Genomic DNA, 12,494 nt, shown 5'->3' on the forward strand with positions numbered 1-12,494 from the left:
TTCCGTGGCCTGCAGGGCGTGCCAGGGGCCTGCTGCTGCCTGGGCCCTCCATGGGCCGCAGCCTCCTTCAGGGCACGTCCTCCTGCTTGAATGTGAGGTCCTCCTCGGGCTGCGGTGTGGAGATCTGCTATGATGTGGCCTTCCAGGGGCTGCAGGGGGACAGCCTGCTCCACCATGGTGGTCTGCGCGGCCTGACAAGCGATCAGTCTGACACTGGAGCAACTCCTCCCCTTCCTCCTCTGATCTGCGTGTTTGCAGGCCTGTTTCCACACACTTCTCATTACTGCTGCACTCTTCAGATCCCATATATTATACACTGAGACTGCCAGCAGCTTAGGTAGGTAGATGCTCGCTATGACAGATATGTGAGATGATGCTAGTCTATTGGGAACAGAAAACCTTTTCTCCCTCATCTCATCCTGTCAGTTTATTGGCTTCCTGTTCCTTGCTCGCCCCTTACCTGCCCCTTGTTTTTTCAATGGCCTACAGGGTTTCCCTCCAAATCACAGTGTAAGTTGTGTTCCAACAGGTGGAATTCATGTGTATTTCCTAGGTGTATAAGGAAATGGTAAAAAATACTTTTAGTAAACATCAACTACAATCTATTTTATAATTGTTGCCAAGTAGTTGTCACTTGCCTGCCCAAAAGCCCTGGGAATGTTTTCCAAGGGTGTGGTATGCTTTGACAGCCAGAGGAATATGTGGTCAGTGGAAAGTCTTCAGCATTTGGGGGGGGCAGGGTTGATAGATCAGAGCTGTTAATGGTGTTGGGGAGAGCTTTGAAGTGCTTTGAAACTCAGAAGGGAAAGGCACTGGCCATGCTGGCCGTTCTTCCATCAGGCAGTGCTGAATGTGGACCTGAAGATCGCAGTATTGCAGGCTGGTGGAAGCAGCAGATTAAAGATACGGCAGATTAAAGATATCCTGCTGCCAGCACATCACAAAGAGCTCTTTCTGTTCATTCACTGATGGATTTTTGAGGAAAGTCTGAAAAGATCTTGGGTTGCTCTTCACTACAAATGACTGCAGCCACTGCTTAAGGTTATTCACCTCTGAGTTGCTGCTGCTTGTCCAATAGTTTATATTCTGTTGGATCTGCTACACCTAGTAGACTTAGAAATTTAGATGCAGAACCTGGTGTTACCTGTTTGTTTTGGACTCTTGCTTACTCTAATAGGGCAAGGAATGGGAAAGAAGGAATCATGAAACAACTATTAATTATGGGAGAGAGAGGGCTAAAATCATCAGGAGAGATGCGGGTGAAATGTGTGTGTATCTGGATGTACACGCTGCTGATGCTGAAGGATCACAGGATTGCAGAGTCTGCACTTCGGAGAAATGCTGAGATGAAGTTTGAGATGAATTTGCTCTGTAAAGTGTGCTTCACAGTCTGGAAAAGGGCTGCAGGCTTGCTGTATTTCACCTCGTGTGCTCTCTGCTTAAGCTTTCTCTTTGCTTGGCGTGAACCAAGTATCGTCTTGGAAGCGGAGCTGCGCCTGGACTTGGAACCAAGTCAGCCTTCTGAGCTTTTCATTAATTCAAGTGGCTGCCTGCGAGCCCAAATCTAATTATTGTGTTAGAAGAAAATGAGAGCTACCGTTGAATTACTGTGAACAATTAAAATTTTGTTCCTATTCAAACAGTGAAAATCTTGGCAGTCCAAAGATGGCCCAGATGGTCACATTAGCTCCTCGATGTTCGTTCTGATTTCTTCCCCTTCCTCTCTTGAACATCCACGGGATGTCCCTATGCGTGGCAGAGCTTACATGGGTGTTTTACCCCAGTAACAGCCTTGAGCGGCTGTGAATTGGACGTGTCCCCCACCTGCCTGGCCGCATACACAGGCGGGTGGCTCTGCTGGCTTTCCAGTTCACGCAGCAGTGCTAACAAGGCTGGGCAGGTAAGTCCCTGCGCACATCCCTGTGTGTGTAAGGGGTGAGTCTGACCACGAGGATGGGTTTAGGCTGACATCTAAAAGGTAGTGGAGGCTAGTACAGCAAGAAATCTTTCACCTATTGGCTACACACCAATGCCAGGAACTGGATGTGCCTTCCGTGGCACCCAGGTTATGATGTTTACATAGGCCTGGAGAGATTCCCCAAACTTTTGTTTTTAAGCTAACATATTGCTCAGTTTTTGTTAGATATCTCTTGCCTGTCAATCAGACTATGACAGCTCTGTTTTCGTTATAGACAGGAGATGAGCAATAGAGAAATAGCATGTTTTAACAGTGTTTTCCCAGCAGGGGACTGTGTTAGCTTTTGCTTTGTCAGAATCCACTCACAGTTTCCCTGAATTTGTTAATATTGTCCTGTATGCTTTTGCAGCTGACTGGAATTAGCCTTTTTAATATTTTGGAGCTGCTTTTTAAGCCTCAGAAAATATAGTCTATTAGCGTTTTGTCCTGTTGGACAAAAATTATCAGTCACAGGGCCTGAAGGTGTTCCTGTAGCATGACCTAGCCGTGACTACGGGATTTGTATGTTCTTTATCACTTCCCCACGGCACACGTGATTTATCACAGCATCCCCACATTCAGTATCACAAGGGTCCTCTCAACACAGTGCAGTGCGGAATTAACGTGAGATCAGGTTTCACTGAGTGGAAAAACTAAGCAAGGGATTTGGCTGTGACCACTAGCTCATTTAATCTTAGGCCTTATTCTAAAGCAGGCAGAGGAACTGAGGAACATCCACTGCTAGAGCACAGGTCTCATCAGTGCCCACAGGAACTCTGTTGCAATGCCTGCTCCATCCACTGTGTCCTGCTCCTGCCATCTACTTTGTTAAGTGGTATTTCTCCTGGGACTTGAAGACACTGCACTACTTTGGCTCTGCTAGGAAGCCTCTCCTATGAGGACAGGCTGAGGGAGTTGGGGTTGGTCAGCCTGAAGAAGAGAAGGCTCCAAGGGAGACCTGACAGTGGCCTTCCAGTGCCTAGAGGGGGCCTACAGGAAAGCTGGGGAGGGACTTTGTTGGGGAGCGCAGTGATAGGGACAAAGGGGAATGGCTTTAAAGAAATTCTTCACTGTGAGGGTGGTGAGGCGCTGGCACAGGTTGCCCAGAGAAGCTGTGGCTGCCCCATCCCTGGAGGTGTTCAAGGCCAGGCTGGGTGGGACTTTGGACAACCTGGTCCGGTGGGAGGTGTCCCTGCCCATGGCAGGGGGGTGGAACTGGGTGGGCTTTAAGGTCCCTTCCAACCCAAACCATTCTGTGATTCTATGATCCTAAGTCTCAATATTGTTCTCCAGTAATACAGCTAGAGTAATATTAGTGAGGAGAAATGAACTAGTAGGGCTACAACCTAAAACAAGCTTTACTTTGCAGTCATTATGAATAAAAAGGCATATCCTTTAGGTTTTCCAGAGTGCCAAGATGTTTCAGATTTTGCAAAGGGAGCAGCAACCTCCCATTCCTTATTTCCAATTCCTTGTCTATATCTTATAAAGATTTCTGTCAAAGGATTTTTCTTTTCTCCCTTTGTATCCTTCATGCTGAATGGGAATTACGATCCCTTCATATCCCTTTAGCTAATTGGGAATTACATTGCTTTAGTCCAATGCAGTCCCCAGAGCTCACTGAGACGGCTCTAGGTTTGGTATCTGACAAACCAAAACCTTTCTCCTGCACAATCAGTTGTCACTTATAAGAAGCCTGCCCGTGCAGTCAGGATATCTCCCATTGCTGAAGGCATCCTGACACCTGGGATAGGTGTCACCACGCGGTAGGACGTGCTCATGTGCTTCCTGTCCAGATTCACATCCTGAGTGCTGTGACCCCTCTGCTTCAGATCCCAGTGAGATGTGCTGGGCTTGCTGCTGAGGGGCTCAGGTCCTGCCCAGTGCCTTCCCTGCCTTGTTTGTTTCCAGGGGTCCTGCTGGACACACGGCCAGCGTAGTCATGGTGCTGATCTCCTGTCTATCAACGGAGAGACGTTATTCTCTTTTACAAACTATGAATAAAGCTTTTCAGGGCCCTGTGCTATCTCAGTCCTCCTGCATGCAGTTTCTTGGCTTCAGTGATGGATGGATTTTGTTATGAGAGCACACGTGCTTCTTGTCTGTTACGTAATTAACAGCAGAACTGGTTCTGAGCAAGGCTCTTCCCCCCTAAATGAACCAGTTGGTCAGCCTGGTGGTCTGTTACCTCCATCCCTTCAGTACAGCCCTTAGGCTTAGTGACCTTAAACTATTTGCTGGAAGCAAAACCAGGTATTTACTGCTATTACTGATAGGTGATATTTTCACATCTAACTGTCCTCAAGCTCCTTAAAGGATTCATTTTATGATTTCTATTTGTAAAGAGCCCTGTCCCTCAGCTGAGCATGGGTGTGCTATAAGTGACCCCCTGAACATACTTTTCCTGGTTACAGAAAGCAAGTGAGATTTGAATTTTATTGTTAATCCTCACTATGTAGCCTTGTTTTCTGATCATTTCTTCCGATGCTGTTTCCTGGGTTTGTTTGAACAAGGCAATTTGGTAATTTATTCAGGAACTTCTATTCCCAAGGCTGAAATGTTCTTGTGTGCTTGGAATAGCAAGGGAATATGTTTTGTTTTGTTTTGTTTTTCTTAATCTTTGAGGTCCGATCCCCTCGGTTTATCTGACTTGACTCTAAGGCCAGAAGATTAAAAGCCTTGGCAGCTTCTGCACTGAAACTGTCCAGCCGGGTGAGGGATTGTATCACAGTGTGTTATGAAATAGCTATGGTGCAACCACCCTTTGCAGCTGGAGGCTGACAACACAGCTTCCAGCTGCATCAGCGGGCCTGTGAGGGGCTCTGTCCATCCATGCCATCTGCCGAAGGGTCGTACAGAGTTTAGCCGTAACATCGGAGAGGCATCCAGCAATGATGCAATGTGAATTGCAAGCAAAAGCGGCAATCCATGTTAGCGTAAAGGATTCCCCAACTCCCACCCCGTGGTGGTGTTGGTGAGGGACCTCCTCCGTGCGGAGGGGGCTAGAGGAATGGAAACGTAATGGGCGTTATCCAAAAAAGAGGTCTCTGACATGGGCTGTTGCATCTCACTCTCCTTTACTCTGTCAAACTTTGTGCAAGAGTCTTGCTTCTGCGATACAGCTGCACAGAGGCAGCTGGGACACAAAGAACATGTCCCACCTCGCACCATGCCTGCTGAAAAGCAGGGAGGGTTGGCGGCGAGCTTTGCCTACAGATGCTGCAAGTGATGAACGCTCTTCAGTTTTAAGTAGCTGGCCGTGTGTGCATAGACAACACGTCTAGGTACTGAACGTAATGTTTCTTGTGCAAAAGGAGAAAAAGACAGGTGGCTATATAATAAGCAGATCTATATGTTGTTATTTTGGGAGAGTAACAAAGAAATGGATTCAAGAATCTCAGCTTGTTCTCATTTAACAGATTTGATTTCTGGGTAAATGGAGAACTTTGATTTTTAGGACTCGATGTATAGAAATATTGCCATGCCTTGTTTTTGGGCTGTAAAACACATTTATAAACGATCAAATTTATGAGTACAGCATACTCGAGTGTCTGCTATGGATAGCTGCACAAATCAATGCTGCATAATTTGCTTGCTGCATTGTGAAACAGGAAAGCTGTCCTGTAAGGACATCAGAAGCACACAACACCGTTGTAGAAAATATAGTGGAAATTCAGTCTGAAATGGTCCCCTGAAATGGTTTATCTTCCTGGTGTCTGCCTGTTATTTTGAATACAACGGAGAGTCTCAGCATAAAAATTTGTATTCTGGTTATTTTCGCTTTTGTCAGTTTGTGGTCTATTGGAATTCTTTCAGAAGCACCTTTAAAACAATTCAGATTAACTGGCTTTTATTAGGAAGCAAATTGAAATAACACTTCAATGCAAGAAGCGACTACTGGGGAAGCATTCGATCGAAAGGAAAAGCATGACATTCTCCAGCTATCCCAAACGGCTTCCTGCTCATTAAGAGTGTCACATTTTATCAGCATCCACCATGGGATACTTACGGTGAACAGTTAAGCCTTCTGCACGGCTGAGGATGCTCAGAAGCATCTGTGTAACATAAGAAGCACTGCTGTAGGGCAGGAGGAAAAGTCATTTCTACCTAAATAGTTGTACGGGTGTGCAAGACCATTCATCTGCATAGGCAGGCTTGACCCAAGATGCTAGTCTGAGCATGCGCCTGAAGGATTCTTCTCAGCAATCCAAAAAAATCAAAGGCAGGTTCAACACGCCAGTTGAACCACAGTGTAGCAATGGTCGTCCTTTGTGTTCAACTCCAGATCAAAAGAAACCATCAGCTGGTTTGCACGCAGGTAAGCTAGGTGGCCTCATGCAAAAGTGCACTGTGGGGAGAAATGGTGAAGGAAACCGGGAGCTACAGCACAGAACTGAGCTTTGTGGTGAGACAAATGCAGTAATAATGCACTTTTCTCTTTAACTTGATAGGCAAAGTACTGGCATGATCCTTCAGCGCAGCAGCACGTCCTATGTGCTGTGTACACTGTGAAGAGCACGAGTGTGAAAACTTGCCTGGGAAGCGACGGACGAGGAGGAGCTTAGAGCTGCTCAAAGCCTTGGCTACTGGAAGAGGTTTGAGGCAAAGGGGTGAACAGGGCTAAAAATACTGCACGACCCACAGGCACGATACAACTGAGCTTGGAAATTTTGGAGTGGGGTTTTGTCCACGGAGCACCAAGCTCCTCGTTCCAGTGTTCTCCACTGTTTCTCCTCTGAGTTATGCCTCCCACGTCTGGCAGCGACTACGACGCCACCCAGAACACTGTATGACCTGACCCAGCACTGAGGCAAGGAGGTGGGGAAGCAGGTCCTGAGCAGCTGGAAAAGCTGCTGCCGAATGCTCTGGTTTTCTCTCTTGCGTATGTGCCTTAGATCCCTCCTCTGCTTTTTCCCCTTTGTTTCCAGGTGGCTTTCCAGAAACTTGTGTTCTTAGTGTTGCTGAGAGAAAGCCAGCAGAGTGCCCACCATGAAGAAGCATTTAGTTTTAGTGTGTTTCCTTACAGCGTGCTTTCTTCCAGTCAGGTATGTGGGGTGGTCTTCTAAATCAGGCAATGACACGGAGGCTAAACACTCTTTTAGTGTTCAAATAAGGACATCTTCAAGCTGTCCACGGGGAAGCTTTCCAGGTAGGGTTAGAAAGCAGTGCAGAAGTTTACTCTGCACATACACCCATTTTACAGGTGGTGACTGTGCACATCATGATATATTAAACTTCTCCGTGAGCTATTACCGGCTTTCTAGGCAAAAACATGCTGGTGTGAGGCTGTTCTGCCTGTTGCCTCAACTGTTGAAGTATTTAGAAGAGGTCTATGATCAGTCATAGCGAGGTGGCATTTGTATTTGGCTTGACTTAAGGAGGATCCTTAGTCAAGGAGCTCTTCAGGTCTAACCAGCATTAGCTTATTTGGAATTCAAGAACCTTTGTCAAACGTGGTTGAAGTTCACATGAGGTTCAAAAATTGTTCAGGTTGGGAGGGAGTATGGAAAGCAGATGAGCTGGCCAAGTGATTTTGTGGTTCCTGGTACCTCAGGAAAGTGAAGTAGAAACAGTGTATTGAAGACTTGGAATGAAACAGATAATTGCTCATCACTCTTGAAACACCTGCAAGTAATATGACAGATCTGGGCCGCATCAGACACAGTTGTTTAATGGGGTAGAAGGCAACTGTATGTGTGTAAGAGATGCCATTTTTATTGCCATTTTATATGTTATTGAAAATGTCATTTTCATTGGCATTTCATTGTGGAGCATCACTTTTCCCCCAGGAGTGATGATACAGGACTTGTGCAGTGCTTACCACAGTGAGCAGGGTACTCACTGATGAGCAGGGTACTGCTGATCTGGGAAATCAGCAAGCAGAAATGACTCCTAACAGCACACACTACTCGGGACGTGGTTCCTGCGTGTCCACGCCTGCTGTCCACCATGGATGAAACCTGCCGGAGGCTGTGCCTGTGAGCAGCGGTAAGGTCATGTGGATGTTTGCAGTTTAGTTAAAAATCCCTTTATAAAGCTGCTAACGCTTTGCTTGTTTAATTGCCAAATTCTACTTTAAGAACAGCTGCCCAGCCATTTTGGAATTGTACTGTTGGGCTTTTGTCCCTCTGTTTGTCCCCTTTTTGTGTAGATGTCCCTCCCCACAATAAATGAACCTAATCAGGTACAGCTAACTAGTGAAGTAGTACCATGGATATTTGAAATTTTTATATATATTATATACTTATATACATATTAAAAAAAAAAAAAGTTGAGAAATGCTGATAAAGGGAAACTCACCAAGTTACAGATGCCCTCTGCACCTTGAGCAAAGCAGATGAGAGCAAAATTGAACTTGCTCACCAAAACCCAGCTCCATCAGTTTATCATGGACACACACCCTCTTTGCTCTTCAGTGCTTTCTCTCTCCTGCTCATGGCACAACGTCTGTCACTGTTCCCAAACGCTTTCTCCTTTTGATGTCCACATTACTGGCTCTTGACTGCACAGAGCTCATGCTCCTTGCTGGCTGGTCTGCTCCTGGGCAATCTTTTTTCTTCAGCTTTAATGTTTTTATTTTTTTTTTTTCTTCAGCTGCCATCCTCAGGCAGCCCTGATCAGATCTGACCTTCCTGGACTCAGCTTTTTTCCATCTTTCCATGAAAGCACCTTGCTCTGAACCAAGCGCTCCCTCCCGCTGCCTGCTTAGATGCTGTCCTGGAGCATGGCCGCAGCCCAGTGCGCTAGGGGACTGTTGGATGTGCTGCTCCAGTAGGTGAAAGAAAGGCATATATTTTAAATGAGGTTGGCTATATGGATCTGAAACCAACATGGCTGTGCCCGTATCAATATTAAGCTGAGATGGAAATGAAAACTTGTATGAAGCAGAAAAAACAAACACTTGGCTGACAGAGCTCTTTGTCAGCCCCTGGCTTGTGTGGGATTGATCTCTGGAAGTGCTACCTGTACAGGTGAAAATTGCAAAAAGGGCATACTTCAGGGACAAAACCTGTTAGGATGAAGATAACTATTTGCTGCAGCTGAGACTGTCAAGCAGGTAAACATTCACCTCTCCTCTGCCAAAATTGGACTGGCAAGACTGAGGGGAATGTATGAGAATGTAATGGGAACATGGTGACTGACAGCCCCATCAACTGTATTTTCTGCCAAGCTTTGGAGGATGACTCAGGGTAAGTTATTTCAGAATATTCACTTTGAAGTGATGATAGATGGGGCAAGTTATCATTGTATAAACTGTCATGAGGAAAACAAAGTGCTTCAGGTGAAAATATTTGCTTTGGATTTACGTACCTAGAATATGAAGAGCAGACGATGTACTTGCATTATGTGGGGTCACAGGGGAGTAAACAAACTGTCTTCAGGGTTAGGAAAAAACATGTTTGATTAGAGATAATTCTGCAATGTTAACAAGCAAAGTACTGTAGCATTCCACCACAAAATTGTATATATTATAAATGAGTCATGTCACTACTTTGTACTGGGTAAATGAATAAACGAGCTTCAGAAGTGTAACAGCACAGTTTAGCACTGTACTTCTCAGAAAAATATACAATGGGTAAGGAGTTTTGGCAAAAGCTGAGTGCTTCCAAAATCTGGTGCAATTTACTAGATTTTGAAACGTGATGTACAAATAAGGCTCACAGGATTCCTCACTAAGCTCTAATTTATCTCATTATTTGAGGCTTTGTGTCGTAAGGATTTTGTGTGTTTTGATGGATAGTCATACACAATGCTTTTTCTAGTACAGGCAAATTTGCAGAAAAATAACAGTAGATCCAGAGGAGCTTGCCATAAATTATGAAATGTCTTATGTCTGGAACGAGCACAATCCTGATAAAAGCTGTGTATAACCATGATGTAGGAGTACTGGCTGGGGGATCCAGAGGTCTGTTAGCCCCCTCTCGTCTCATTTGTGTTTATCATGATGTTGCGCTGTTCGTATCCAAATCGGAAAATGAAACCCAGGTTTGGTACTGACTCCTGAGGGCACCGGGCCTGGATGAACTCCAAACTGTTCTTGGATACCCACGTCCTTCAATGTGTAATTTACCTCTGGGTCTGTGAACACCTGCAGCTAAGAGGTGACTCCAAGCAGGGAAGTTCACCAGCCGTTGGAGAAATTAATGCCTTTCACTACGGCACGCATCGGAGCACTGGCAGGTAGGAGGAGTAGTGGGAAGAGAAGCGATAAAAAAGGCATAAATTCAGAGTAGCTCACACAGAGAAAGTAAAATAAAGAAATGTCTCAAGAAACTTTAATTTAAATCCCAAGGAATGTTGGCAGGGTTTTCTGTAGTGGCAGGGAAGGGTGTGGGTACTCGGAGCGATCAAAACGTCATCCAGCAGTGGTGAAGCATCGCTTGAGGGAAACCCCCAGTGGTGCCTTCCAGTGAAATGGCTCTAAGAAACTGAACTCCAGGCAGCCTCCCTTCCACATTCTTCCCCCAGATCTGGTAAAATCCCAAGCATCATGTGAGGGAGCGTCTTTAACGTGGCTGGCCAAGGAATTTCTGCTTTCCGTTGTGGCTTCCTACGGCTTTTTACCCCTTTGGAAAAGAGCAAAGCCTGCGGTGTGCAACGGGACTTTCACGCCGTGGCTTTAATTTAATGTAATTTTTTAAATTTGTTTTCAGCTGGGTGCGATGTGCCGGGGAGCTGCGGGGCCGCTATCAGCGGTGGCAGGGCTCCTCCTGCTGGCTCCTCGGCAGCCCCAGCAGCAGCTTGCTCTGCTTCCCGCTGGCATCTCGGTGTGCACCTTGTGGCTGTCCTTTTTCCCTTTTTTTTCCTCTTTTTTCTTTCTTTCCTTCTTTTTTTTTTCTCTCTTTTTTTTTTTTTCATTTTTTCCTCTTTCTGTAGGCTCTTATTCTTCCATCTTTCTTTTTCAAAGTAAATTATAGGAAACTACTGAGGCAGGGAAAAACTGTATGTTCATATGAGACATATGAGACTGAGCCTCGAGAGCCGGGATGCATGGCTGGGTGTTGTAGTGCTCCCATCCGTGCCCGGATTCAGCACAGCGGGGGTGTGTGATATATTTCAGGTGGGCTGGCGGTGTGTCGAGGCAGATCCCGGCTTCGGTGCACTGGCAGATGAATACATCTATGTGGTACTTGAGGAGTTACCCTGGGATGCTAGATATGTACCCACAAGCACATACATTAAGATTTTTTTTCTTAATCTCACTGAATGCAATAGGGATCAAAGAAAAGAAGGATTTAAACAGGTTTGTGCCTAAATCCTCCCAAACAGTCCTTTCTCTAGGACCTCTTCTTGTTGCTGTGGCTTTTTCTTCTTTTCCCCTCTGTTTGCTTCCAGCTACTTCACAGACTTGCAGACGCTGAGCTTGCCAGACCCAGCCTCTTGAATGTCTAAGGTCAGATGTCAGTGGAAACTTCTTTTTTCCTTCCTCAGCTCTTGGCAGGTTTGTGGCTTTGTGTGCTGGCTTCTGTCACAATAGCTGTCGTTTTCCCCAAAAAGTGGACCCTAAGCACTTCCTGCATGAAGCATCAATCCAGGACAACCACAGAGCAACAGCTGGAGTTGGAAACTACTGGGAAGTTTTATTCAGAGTTGGCACTGGGACTTGAAACAACATTCCATTGATAGAAGTGAGGGGCAGAAAACTTGAATCTGCATTAAAAACTCTTTCCAGGTTTTGTTTATGCTCAAGGAGGTTTAAGTTTCTGAATACTGTTGGACCTACAGAAAATTTCCCCACTGGCATTGAGAAAGACTGCAGTCATAGAATTATAGGATCATAGAGTCACTTAGGTTGGAAAAGATCCCTAAGATCCTCAACCATAACCTCGATGTCCTTCTTGTAGCGAGGGGCCCAAAGCTGAACACAGTACTCGAGGTGCAGCCTCACCAGAGCAGAGTACAGGGGGACGATCACCTCCCTGCTCCTGCTGGCTGAGCTATTCCTGATACAAGCCAGGACGCTGCTGGCTTATATTCAGACAGCTATCAAAGATAGCCAATGAAGTAGGATGGTCTTTTCTGGGAAGGCTGGTTTATTTTTATTTTTATTTTTATTTTATTTGTTTATTTTTATTTTTATTTTTATTTTTATTTTTATTTTTTTTATTTATTTTTGGATTACCTTATCTCAGCCTGAACACTGATGGTAGGGTTTATCTAAAGCAGTATGGATTTGATATGGACTAGCTACATGATAAACACCATTCAGTCTGGAGGGGACTTTGGAAAGTCTCCAGTCCAACCTCCTGCTTTGAGCAAGGTCAGCTCCGAGTTCTGATCAGGTTGCTCAGGGCTTTGTCCAGCTGGGTCTTGAAAATCCCCAAGGATGGAGAACTAACCAGAGAACCCAGCGGCCTTGACCTGCTGCCGAAGGCACTTTGCTCGAAATAGCTGGATTAAAGGTAGGCTGGGCAGGTCTCCAAGGCTGCAGCGCAGTCGGTGCAGGTCCCGGCTCATACACCGCTGTGCAGTCAGCTGCTGGCGTGCTTCATGTGCCCCATGCTGAGCATCACCGTGTGCTCCAGTGCCACCATCG

Source organism: Anser anser, assembly GCF_964211835.1.
Source record: "Anser anser genome assembly, chromosome: 1".
NCBI lineage: Eukaryota > Metazoa > Chordata > Aves > Anseriformes > Anatidae > Anser > Anser anser.